General features: G+C 45.1%; 1 non-coding gene across 1 annotated transcript; it reads left to right on the top strand.

Moving 5' to 3' along the window:
* Nucleotides 1-3,418: 3,418 nt before the first annotated feature.
* On the top strand, nucleotides 3,419-3,490 carry trnam-cau (transfer RNA methionine (anticodon CAU)). The gene has a single exon. It is a non-coding gene; the product is annotated as a tRNA-Met (tRNA).
* The last annotated feature ends 8,540 nt before the right edge of the window (nucleotides 3,491-12,030 follow it).

Genomic DNA, 12,030 nt, shown 5'->3' with positions numbered 1-12,030 from the left:
TTTATGTTCGGTAGTAACACAAACAGTTCACTTTCAAAATATCAAGTGTTTCCCTATAATTGCAAGATGCGCTCGATTGCGATCAGCTGGTTTGCTCATTGCCTTTCTCTGTCTGTTCATTTCTGAGTCCTGATAATCTCTTCCTGGTTTTCTGTGTGTCTTTCTCTGCCTGCCTCATTGTCGGTGCTGTTACTCTGTGTCCTTGTGTCATTGTGCAGTGAGGGTGAGCCCGTCAGCACGTGTGTTGCTGAGTCCGGGATTCTTGAGAAATCCGACTACAATCCTATTTTTATAAAAACATTGGGGAAATAACACAAACAGTTCACTTTCAAAACATCAAGTATTTCCCCATAATAACAAGATGCTTCCAAAGGCACTCGATTGCAATCAGCTTCTTCCTTCTAGTGATCACATCAATCAGCAACAAATCACTTTTACTCACACGAACACAAACTGCAAACACGGACCTGCCGAATCTCTCCCACTTTGTCAACCTCTTCCTGCAGAGCCTCCTCTCCACCACCAGATGGTGATGTTGGCCACAATAAAACCAGGACAAATGGTCACAGTGAGGAGACGGTCAGTAACAGAAAATAAAACAATAACAGAGAAAACCTTTACACAACAACAGGGTACATCTTTACACAACAGAAAACATATTTACACACCAGGAAATAAATTTAGACGACAGGGAGAATACAATCATACAAATGCCTTGTTTCTCCATCTCAGTCTCGTTGTCTCTCTCTCTCTGTCCCTCACTTTTGCTTCCTCACAGTCTATTGGTTTTCTGTGTGTTTTTCTCTCTGTCCCGTTGTCGATGGTGTTACTCAGCGTCCTTGTAACATTGTGTAGCCAGGCTGAGCCTCCCAACACCTGTGTTGCTGTAATAAAAACAGAAAATGCTGGAAATGCTCAGTCGGTCTGGCAGCATCTGTGCAGAGAGAAACAGTGAACAGTTCATATCTGTTTCGTTAGCTCACATTAACTTTGTTCTCTTTCCAAAGATGCTGCCAGACCTGCTCACTATTTCAAGCATGTTCTGTTTATGTTTCAGATTTCCAGCATCTGCAGTATTTTGCTTTTGTACGTGTGTTGCTATGTCTGGGACTGTTTGAGTGCAATGCTATTCCTTTATAAACAGCGTTGAAACAAATATTTATCTCGCTAACACACAGCACTAATACACAGCTGGATATAAACAGCAGCCTGCAGCAGAGGGCGCAGTGGAAGTTTATTAACACAAATAATTCACCAACACTATATTTACTGCTATCCCCAATCACACCACGCTTCATCTGAACACGTTTTACTCTTTATTTACATCAACTTCTTCCTTCCAGTAAACACTTCAATTTGGAACACAGCTTCCAAATCACCTTTATTCACAAACACGAACACACATCAGCCCAGACTTTCCCCTTTCTGTCAACCCATTCCTGCATCACTGCCTCTCCACCAACAGTTGTTGCGAGAATCATACAATCATAGAATGGCTACAGCACAGAAGGAGGCCATTCGCCTTGTCGAACCCGTGCTGGCTCTCTGTTAGAGCAACTCACCTCATTTCACTCCCCAGTCAGTTCAATTTTGGAGGTGGGAAAACTTCTCGAAAGAATAATTTGGGACAAAATTAATAGTCCCATGGACAAATGTGGGTTAATTCAAGAAAGCCAGCATGGATTTCTTAAGGGAAAATCATGTTTAACTGTCCTGCTGGAGTTTTTTGATGAGGTAACAGAGAGGGTTGATGAGGGCAATGCTGTTGATGTGGTGTACATGGACTTTCAAAAGGTCTGACAGAATCTGAAAGGTCACTGACCTGAAACGTTAACTCTGCTTCTCTCTGTACAGATGTTGCCTGACCTGCTGAGTATTTCCAGCATTTCTTGTTTTCATTATGGCACAGAGTTCCCTTTTCAAACTTACAGAATTAACCACAATAATGTACTCTGAGATTCAAGTTAAATATCAGCCCAATATTTACACACATTATGAGTTTATAAGTTTCAGTATTAATTCCCATTAGTGCATCCTGACATATACATTAGATATAACATAACATAAGAACAGAAGAAATAGGAGCAGGAGTAGGCCATTCGGCCCCTCAAGCCTGCCTCGCCATTCAGTAAGATCATGGCTGATCTGCCCCAGACCTCAACTCCTCTTTCATGCCAGCTCTTCATAGCCCTCAACTCTCCAATATTTCAAAAATCTATTTACATCCTCTTTAAATACTTTCAGTGATTTAGCCTCCAATACTGTCTGGGGTAGAGAATTCCAGACATTCATTACCATCTGAGAGAAGAAATTCCTTTGCATCTCAGTTTTAAATGAGTGTCCCCTTATTCTGTAACTATGTCGCCTAGTTTGAGATTCCCCCACGAGTGGAAACATTTTCTCAGCATCTTCCCTGTTAATAAAAACAAGAAATGCTGGAAATACTCAGCAGGTCTGGCAGCATCTGTAAAGAGAGAAGCAGAGTTAATGTTTCAGGTCAGAGACCCTTCTTCACCCTGTTAAGCCCCCTCAGAATCTTGTACGTTTCAAAAAGATCACCCCTCATTCTTCTGAACTGGAATGAATAACCTGTTTAGCCGTTCTTCATCAGTCAACCCCTTCATCCCAGGAATCAGCTGAGTGAATCTCTTTTGAACTCCTCCAATGCCAGTACATCCTTTCTTAAGTCTAAATCTCAAGTGTGATATCAGATTGAGAGAATCTGAAAGATAGTATAACCTGAGATACAAACTGAGATTTCAGTTTAAAACTCCCCCGGATACAATAGCAATTTAATTTGTATAGACTGTGCTTTGGATCATATTCCAGCCCTCATACAGTATCAGACTGGAAGATACTGTAGCAATTCCATTAGTGCAGACTCAGCTCTACATTACAGAGCAGGGAACATATTTAAACAACCGGGAACACTTTTACACAAGACGGATCATATTTACACAACTGAGAAGATCTTTACCCAACAGGGAACCATTTTACACAACAACAGAGAACATCTTTACACAACAGCGAATACAGTAACACAACAGAGAATATATTACAGAGCAGGAAATATCTTTAAAAGAACACAGGGGACATCTTTACACAACAGAGAACATGATTACATAAATCATCAGTCTTTCGCTGTCTCTTGCTGGTTTGCTCAGTACCTTTCTCTGTCTGTTCCTTTCTGGGTCCTGATAATCTCTTCCTGGTTTTCTGTGTGTCTTTCTCTGCCTGCCTCATTGTCGGTGCTGTTACTCTGTGTCCTTGTGTCATTGTGCAGTGAGGGTGAGTCCGTCAGCACGTGTGTTGCTGAGTCCAGGATTCTTGAGAAATCCGACTGCAATCCTATTTTTATAAAAACATTGGGGAATGAACATATTTCACTAACAGGCAGCTAAAATTTAAACCAGGAGTTAGCAGAGTGGCGCAGCGGAAGCGTGCTGGGCCCATAACCCAGAGGTCAATGGTTCGAAACCATTCTCTGCTGTTTATGTTTGGTAGTAACACAAACAGTTCAATTTCAAAACGTCAAGTATTTACCCATAATAACAAGATGCGCTCGATTGCAAGCAGCTTTTTCCTTTGAGTGAACACATCAATCAGTAACAAATCACTTTTGCTCACACGAACACAAGCTGCAAACACGGACCAGCCGAGTCTCACCCACTTTGTCAACCCCTTCCTGCAGAGCCTCCTCTCCACCACCAGATGGTGATGTTGGCCACAATAAAGCCAGGGCAAATGGTCACAGTGACGAGACTGTCAGGAACAGTAAATAAAACAATAACAGGGAAAACCTTTACACAACAACAGGGTACATCTTTACACAACAGAAAATATATTTACACAACAGGAAATACCGTCACACAACAGGGAGAATACAATCATACAAATGCCTTGTTTCTCCATCTCAGTTTCGTGTCTGTCTCTCTCTCTCCATCCCTCACTTTTGCTTCCTCACAGTCTATTAGTTTTCTGTGTGTTTTTCTCTCTGTCCCGTTGTCGATGGTGTCACTCAACGTCATTGTAACATTGCGTAGCCAGACTGAGCCTCCCAACAACTGTGTTATGGAACATAGAACATAGAACAGTACAGCACAGTACAGGCCCTTCGGCCCACAATGTTGTGCCAAACCTTTAACCTACTCTCAGATCAAAACTACCTACATACCCTTCATTCTACTATCATCCATGTACCTATCCAAGAGACGCTTAAATGTCCCTAATGTATCTCCTTCTACTACCACCACTGGCAGTGCATTCCACGCACCCACCACTCTCAGTGTCAAGAATCTACATCTGACATCCCCCCGAAACCTTCCTCCAATCACCTTAAAATTATGCCCCCTGGTGATAGCCCTTTCCACCCTGGGAAAAAGTCTCTGGCTATCCACTCTATCTATGCCTCTCATCATCTTGTACCCCTCTATCAAGTCACCTCTCATCCTTCTTCGTTCCAATGGGAAAAGCCCCAGCTCCCTCAATCTTTCTTCGTAGGACATGCCCTCCAGTCCAGGCAGCATCCTGATAAATCTCCTCTGCACCCTCTCTAAAGCTTCCACATCCTTCCACGACCAGAACTGAACACAATATTCCAAGTGTGGTCTCACCAGGGCTTTATAGAGCTGCAGCATAACCTCGCGGCTCGTAAACTCAATCCCCCTGTTAATGAAAGCTAACACACAATACGCCTTCTTAACAACCCTATCAACTTGGGTGGCAACTTTGAGCGATATATGGACATGGACCCCAAGATCCCTTTGTTCCTCCACACTACAAAGAATCCTGTCTTTTAGCCTGTATTCTGCATTCAAATTCAACCCTCCAAAATGAATCACTTCACACTTTTCCAGGTTGAACTCCATCGCTCACGTCTCAGCCCAGCTCTGCATCCTGTCAATGTCCCATTGCAACCTACAACAGCCTTCCACACTATCCACAACTCCAGCAACCTTCGTGTCATCGGCAAACTTGCTAACCCAGACTTCCACTTCCTCATCCAAGTCATTTATAAAAATCACAAAGAGCAGAGGTCCCAGAACAGATCCCTGCGGAACACCACTGGTCACCGAGCTCCAAGCTGAATACTTTCCATCTACTACCACACTCTGTCTTCTATGGGCCAGCCAATTCTGTATCCAGACAGCCAACTTTCCCTGTATCCCATGCCTCCTTACTTTCTGAATGAGCCTACCATGGGGAACCTTATCAAACGCCTTGCTGAAATCCATATACACCACATCCACTGCTCTTCCTTCATCAATGTGTTTTGTCACATCTTCAAAGAATTCAGTAAGGCTTGTGAGGCATGACCTGCCCCTCACAAAGCCATGCTGACTGTCTCTAATCAAACTATGCTTTTCCAACTAATCATAAATCCTGTCTCTCAGAATCCTCTCCAATAATTTTCCCACTACCTACGTAAGACTGACTGGTCTGTAATTCCCAGGGTTATCCCTATTCCCTTTCTTGAACAAGGGAATAACATTTGCCACCCTCCAATCATCTGGTACTACTCCAGTGGACAGTGAGGACGCAAAGATCATCGCCAAAGGCGCGGCAATCTCTTCCCTCGCTTCCCGTAATATCCTTGGGTATATCCCGTCTGGCCCAGGGACTTATCTGTCCTCATGTCTTTCAAAATTTCCAGCACATCCTCCCTCTTAACATCAACCTGTTCGAGCATATCAGCCTGTTTCACGCTGTCCTCACAAACGACCAGGTCCCCCTCACTAGTGAATACTGAAGCAAAGTATTCATTTAGGACCTCCCCTACCTCCTCCGACTCCAGGCACAAGTTCCCTCCACTATCCTTGATTGGCCCTACCCTCACTCTGGCCATCCTCTTGTTCCTCACATAAGTGTATAACGCATTGGGATTTTCCTTAATCCTACCCGCCAAGACTTTTTCATGTCCCCTTCTAGCTCTCCTAAGTCCATTCTTCAGTTCCTTCCTGACTACCTTGTAACCCTCTAGAGCCCTGTCTGATCCTTGCTTCCTCAACCTTAAGTAAGCTTCCTTCTTCCTCTTGACTAGCTGTTCCACATTTCTTGTCATCCAAGGTTCCTTCACCCTACCATCCCTTCCTTGCCTCATCGGGACAAACCTATCCAGCAGTCGCAGCAAGTGCTCCCAAAACAACTTCCACATTTCTGTCGTGCATTTCCCTGAGAACATCTGTTCCCAATTTATGCACCCCAGTTCCTGCCTAATAGCATTGTAATTCCCCCTCCCCCAATTAAATATTTTCCCATCCCATCCGCTCCTGTCCCTCTCCATGACGATAGTAAAGGTCAGGGAGTTGTGATCACTATCACCGAAATGTTCTCCCACCGAGAGATCTGCCACCTGGCCTGGTTCGTTGCCAAGCACCAAATCCAACATAGCCTCCCCCCGAGTCAGCCTATCTACGATGTTCAAATCTCTGGACAAGGGCGGGAAAAATGTACCCAACGTGGCCCTCATCCTGATGACCACCTTCGTGTGCGGCTGCATCAAGCTGTGTGTAGATCCCCAGTACGCAAACTCCAAGTGTCACTACGTGCTGAGGTTCTATCTGTCCCCGGTGTTGCGAAGGATGGGCCTGGTCACATTGCCGCGGAACGCTCCATGCAGTTGGACGGTGCCGTACCACCTATCCTTCGTGGAGCAGTTTCTGCGCGAAAACACCTTTGACCACCGGTCCATCAGGCAGTGGTCTGCACGGAATGTCCTCAAGGCCCTACGGGAAAACGAAACGGTGGATCCTGTCGGATGGTTCCCCGAGCAGACCGTCAAGGTCATTTGGCGGAATGCCTCATCACCAGAACTTTCAAACAAGCACCAAGACGTAGCTTGGCTGGTGGTGACAAGGGCCCTCCCCGTCAGATCCTTCATGCACACCCGAAGTCTCGCCCCCTCCGCACAGTGCCCCCGCGTTGGCTGTGGTGGGGAAGAGACGGTCGCACACCTCCTTCTGGAATGTGCCTTTGCAAAGCAGGTGTGGAAAGAGATGCAGTGGCTTTTGTCAAGGTTCATCCCAAGCAGCTCTGTAACACAGGAGTCTGTGCTCTACGGGCTGTTCCCAGGGACGCACACCGAGACAAACATCAACTGCTGCTGGAGGACTATCAATCCGGTGAAATACGCCCTTTGGTCTGCCCGAAACTTGCTGGTCTTCCAGCGCAAAGAGTTGTCCACCACCGAATGTTGCAGACTGGCACATTCCAAGGTCCAGGACTACGTGCTGAGGGACGCACTAAAGCTTGGGGCAGCCGCAGCAAAGGCTCAATGGGGAAAGACCACAGTGTAAGGTTCCCCCACCAAGCTGGACTGAGGGGCTGGATCCATGGGAAACCCCTCGAACTGTATCGTTAATATTCTCAATTGCTGTCAATGTAAAACTGTAATTGACATGACAATTGTGAAACGGAAGGGTTGGGAAGAAACTCATGACAGTATTGAAGGAAACTGATCTCCCTTGCAATGTTGGTATTTTTTGGTACTGTTTGGCAATGTAATTTTTACAGATTTTTATGAATAAAGTATATTTTGGAAATAAAATAAAAAAAATCTACATATTGAGTCAGGAAACCTTCCTGGACACACCTGACAAAAACTGCTCCATCCAAACTATTTGCACTAAGGAGGTTCCAATCAATATTAGGGAAGTTGAAGTCACCCATGACAACAACCCTGTTACTTCTGCACCTTTCCAAAATCTGCCTCCCAATCTGTTCCTCCGTGTCTCTGTTGCTATTGGGGGGTCTATAGAAAACTCCCAATAAAGTGACTGCTCCTTTCCTGTTTCTGACTTCCACCCATAATGACTCAGTCGACAAACCCTCCTCGATGACCTACCTTTCTGCAGCTGTGATACTATCCCTGATTAACAATGCCACTCCCCCACTTCTTTTACCTCCCTCCCTATTCCTTTTGAAACATCTAAACCCCAGAACATCCAATATCCATTCCTGCCCCTGTGATCTCCAAGTGTCCGTAATGGCCACAACATCGTAGCTCGAAGTACTGATCCATGCTCTAATTCATCATCCTAATTCCTGACACTTCTTGCATTAAAATAGACACACTTCAACCCATCATACAGGCTGAAACTTTGCCCTGTCAACTGTCTAACCTTCCTCACAGACTCTCTGCACTCGGTATCTGCCTGTTCAACAGCTACCCCATCCACTGATCCATAGCTCCGGTTCCCATCCCCCTGCCAAACTAGTTTAAACCCTCCCGAAGAGCTCTAGCAAACCTCCCGCCCAGGATATTGGTGCCCCTCCAGTTCAGATGCAACCCGTCCTTCTTGTACAGGTCCCACCTTCCCCAGAAGGTATCCCAATGATCCACATAACTGAAGCCCTCCCTCCTACACCAGCTCTGTAGCCACGTGTTCAGCTGCACTCGCTCTCTGTTTCTGGCCTCACGAGCACGTGGCACCGGTATCAATCCTGAGATTACTACTCTGCTCGTCCAGCCTTTTAGCTTCCAACCTAACTCCTATATTTGCTTTTCAGGTCCTCATCCCTTTTTCTAGCTATGTCATTGGTACCGATGTGTACCACGACTTCCGGCTGCTCCCCCTCCCCCTTAAGAATCCTGTTGACTCGATCTGAGACATCCCTGACCCTGGCACACAGGAGGCAACATACCATCCAGGAGTCTCGTTCGCGACCACAGAATCTCCTGTCTGTTCCTCCAACCATTGAATCTCCTATCACTATCGCTCTCCTACTCTCCACCCTTCCCTTCTGAGCCGCAGAGCCAGGCTCAGTGCCAGTGACCTGGCCGCTGTGGCTTTCCACTGGTAGGTCCCCCCCACAACCGTATCCAAAACGGTATACTTATTATTGAGGGGAACGGCCACAGGGGATCCCTGCACTGTGCACCTATTCCCTTTCCCTCCCCTGAGGGTCACCCAGCTACCTTTATCCTGTGACTTCGGTGTCAGTACTTCCCTGTATCTGCTCTCTATCATCCCCTCTGCCTCCCGCATGATCCGAAGTTCATCCAGCTACAGCTCCAGTTCCCTAACGCGGTCTGCGAGGAGCTGGAGTTGGGTGCACTTCTCACAGGTGAAGTCAGCAGGGACACAAGTGGTGACCCTCACCTCCCACATCCTGCAAGAGGAGCATGCAACTGCCCTAGCTTCCATCCCCTCTGCTCGAAATTGACAACAGAGACTAAAAAAATATAAAGGAAAACCTTACCTTACCAAATCCTCCACACAAGAGTCCTTTTTTTTGGTTGGAGGAGGAGGATGGGTGGGAGACACTACACATGTAGTGTTTCGGGTTTAGCCACTGCCCGAATATATAAGTTCACTTACCCAGCAATGCCCGTGTCCGCGTCCGCCGAATCGCCAGGTCAGTACTTTATAGTGAAACATACCTTCCCGGCTGCCCCCTGGCTCGCACTATCACCGCTACTGCTGATCAAAGGTGTTGCTGTAATAAAAACAGAAAATGCTGGTAATGCTCAGTCGGTCTGGCAGCATCTGTGCAGAGAGAAACAGTTAACAGTTCAGGTCTGTTTCCTTAGCTCACATTAACTTTGTTTCTTTCTCCACAGATGCTGCCAGACCTGCTGACTATTTCAAGCATTTTCTGTTTATGTTTCAGATTTCCAGCATCTGCAGTATTTTGCTTTTGTACGTGTGTTGCTGTGTCTGGGACTGTTTGAGTGCAATGCTATTGCTTTATAAACAGCGTTGAAACAAACATTTATCTAGTTAACACACAGCACTAATACACAGCTGGATATAAACAGCAGCCTGCAGCAGAGGGCGCAGTGGAAGTTTATTAACACAAATAATTCACCAACACTATATTTACTGCTATCCATAATCACACCACGCTTCATCTTAACACGTTTTATTCTTCATTGACATCAACTTCTTGCTTCCAATAAACACTTCAATTTGGAACACAGCTTCCAAATCACCTTCATTCACAAACCCGAACACAAGCTGCAAATGCTGCAAACACACACCAGCCCAGACTTTCCCCTTTCTGTCAACCCATTCCTGCATCACTGCCTCTCCACCAACAGTTGCTGCTAGAATCATACAATCATAGACTGGCTAAAGCACATAAGGAGGCCATTAGGTCTGACGAGCCCATGCTGGCTCTCTGCTAAAGCAACTCACCTCATCTCACTCCCCAATCAGTTCAATTTCGGTGGTGGGAAAACTTCTCGAAAGAATAATTCGGGACAAAATTAATAGTCCCATGGACAAATGTAGGTTAATTCAAGAAAGACAGCATGGATTTCTTAAGGGAAAATCATGTTTTACTGTCCTGCTGGAGTTTTTTGATGAGGTAACAGAGAGGGATGATGAGGGCAATGCTGTTGATGTGGTGTACATGGACTTTCAAAAGGTCTGGCAGCATCTGAAAGGTCACTGACCTGAAACATTAACTCTGTTTCTCTCTCTACAGATGCTGCCAGACCTGCTGAGTATTTCCAGCACGTTTTGTTTATATTTCAGATTTCTAGCATCTGCAGTATTTTGCTTTTATTGACTTTCAAAAGGAGTTTGATACAGTGCAACACAACAGACCTGTGAGCAAAGTTACAACTCATGGAATAAAAGGGACAGTAGTAACATGGATATCGAATTGGCTGAGTGACAGGAAACAAAGAGTAGTGATCAATGGATGTTCTTCGGGCTAGAGGAAGGTTTGTGGTGGAGTTCCCCAGGAGTCAGTGTTGGGACCCTTGCCTTTCCTGATATATATTAATGACCTAGACCTTGGTGTACAGGGCAGAATTTCTAAGTTTATGGATGACACGAAAATTGGAAGCATAGTGAGCTGTAAGGATGATAGTGTAGAACTTCAAAAGGACATAGACAAGTTGGTGGAATGGGAGGACAGATGACAGGTGAAGCATACAGTATCCTCGGCTTTAGTGATAGAGGCATAGAGTACAAGAACAAGGAGGTCATGTTGAACTTGTATAAGACACTAGCCTCAGCTGAAGTACTGAGTCCAGTTCTGGGTGCCACACTTTAGGAAAGATGTGAAGGCATTGGAGAGATTATGGAAAAGATTCATGAGAATGGTTCGAGGGATGAGGAACTTCAGTTATGAAGATAGATTGGAGAAGTTAGGATTGTTTTCCTTGGAGAAAAGAAGGCTAAGAGGAGACTTCATAGTGGTATTCAAAATGATGAGGGGTGTGGACAGAGTGGATAGGGAGAAACTGTTCCCACTTGTGAAAGGATCGAGAACGAGAGGGCACATATTTAAAGTAATTGGTAAAAGAAGCAAAAGCGACATGAGGAAAAACTTTTTCACACATCGAGTGGTTAAAGTAAGAACTGCCTGAGAATGTGATGGAGGCAGGTTTAATTGAAGAATTCAAAGGGGAATTAGACTGTTATCTGAAAATAATGCGCAGGATTATGGGGAGAAGACGGGGAAGTGACATGAGGTGAATTGCTCATTTGGAGAGTCAGTGCAGAGACGGTGGGCCAAATGGCCTCCTTCTGTGCAGTAACAATTCTGTGATTCTATGATTCCACTGTTCAAGTCATTTCTATATATGGTGGTCCTGACACTGACCCTTGTGGACATCACTGTTCACCATCTTCCATTCTGAAAAACAACCAAATACCACAACTCGCTTTTCTTGATATTTCATCCATTTTTAAATCCAAGCAGATACTGACCCTCCTATTCCAGGAGCCTCAGTTTTGTTACCCAGCCTTTTATGTGGTAGTTTGTCAAACGCTTTCTTAAAATCCATATAGACAACATCCATTGCTTTCCCTTCATCAACCTTTTCTGTTACTTCATCAAAAAAATCAGTTATATTAGTGAAGAAGTGGAAAGGTGCTGAACCTCTCAGTTTTCAGTCTACCCAAACCAAGTTCAAGGCCTGAATAATGAACCGATTTCCTCATTAGTTCTGTGAATAATACAATAATTTAATAGACAAAGTTTTGAAACATTCCTGCCCATAAATCTTGATAACAGAGAGTGTGTGGATCTCCTGGCTCAGAATGTTTAATGGATACAGTCCTCAGATCCGAC

The sequence above is a fragment of the Heterodontus francisci genome, chromosome 28 (genome assembly GCF_036365525.1).
Source record: "Heterodontus francisci isolate sHetFra1 chromosome 28, sHetFra1.hap1, whole genome shotgun sequence".
Taxonomy (NCBI): Eukaryota; Metazoa; Chordata; class Chondrichthyes; order Heterodontiformes; family Heterodontidae; genus Heterodontus; species Heterodontus francisci.
This window is presented reverse-complemented; position numbering and strand designations above follow the sequence as displayed.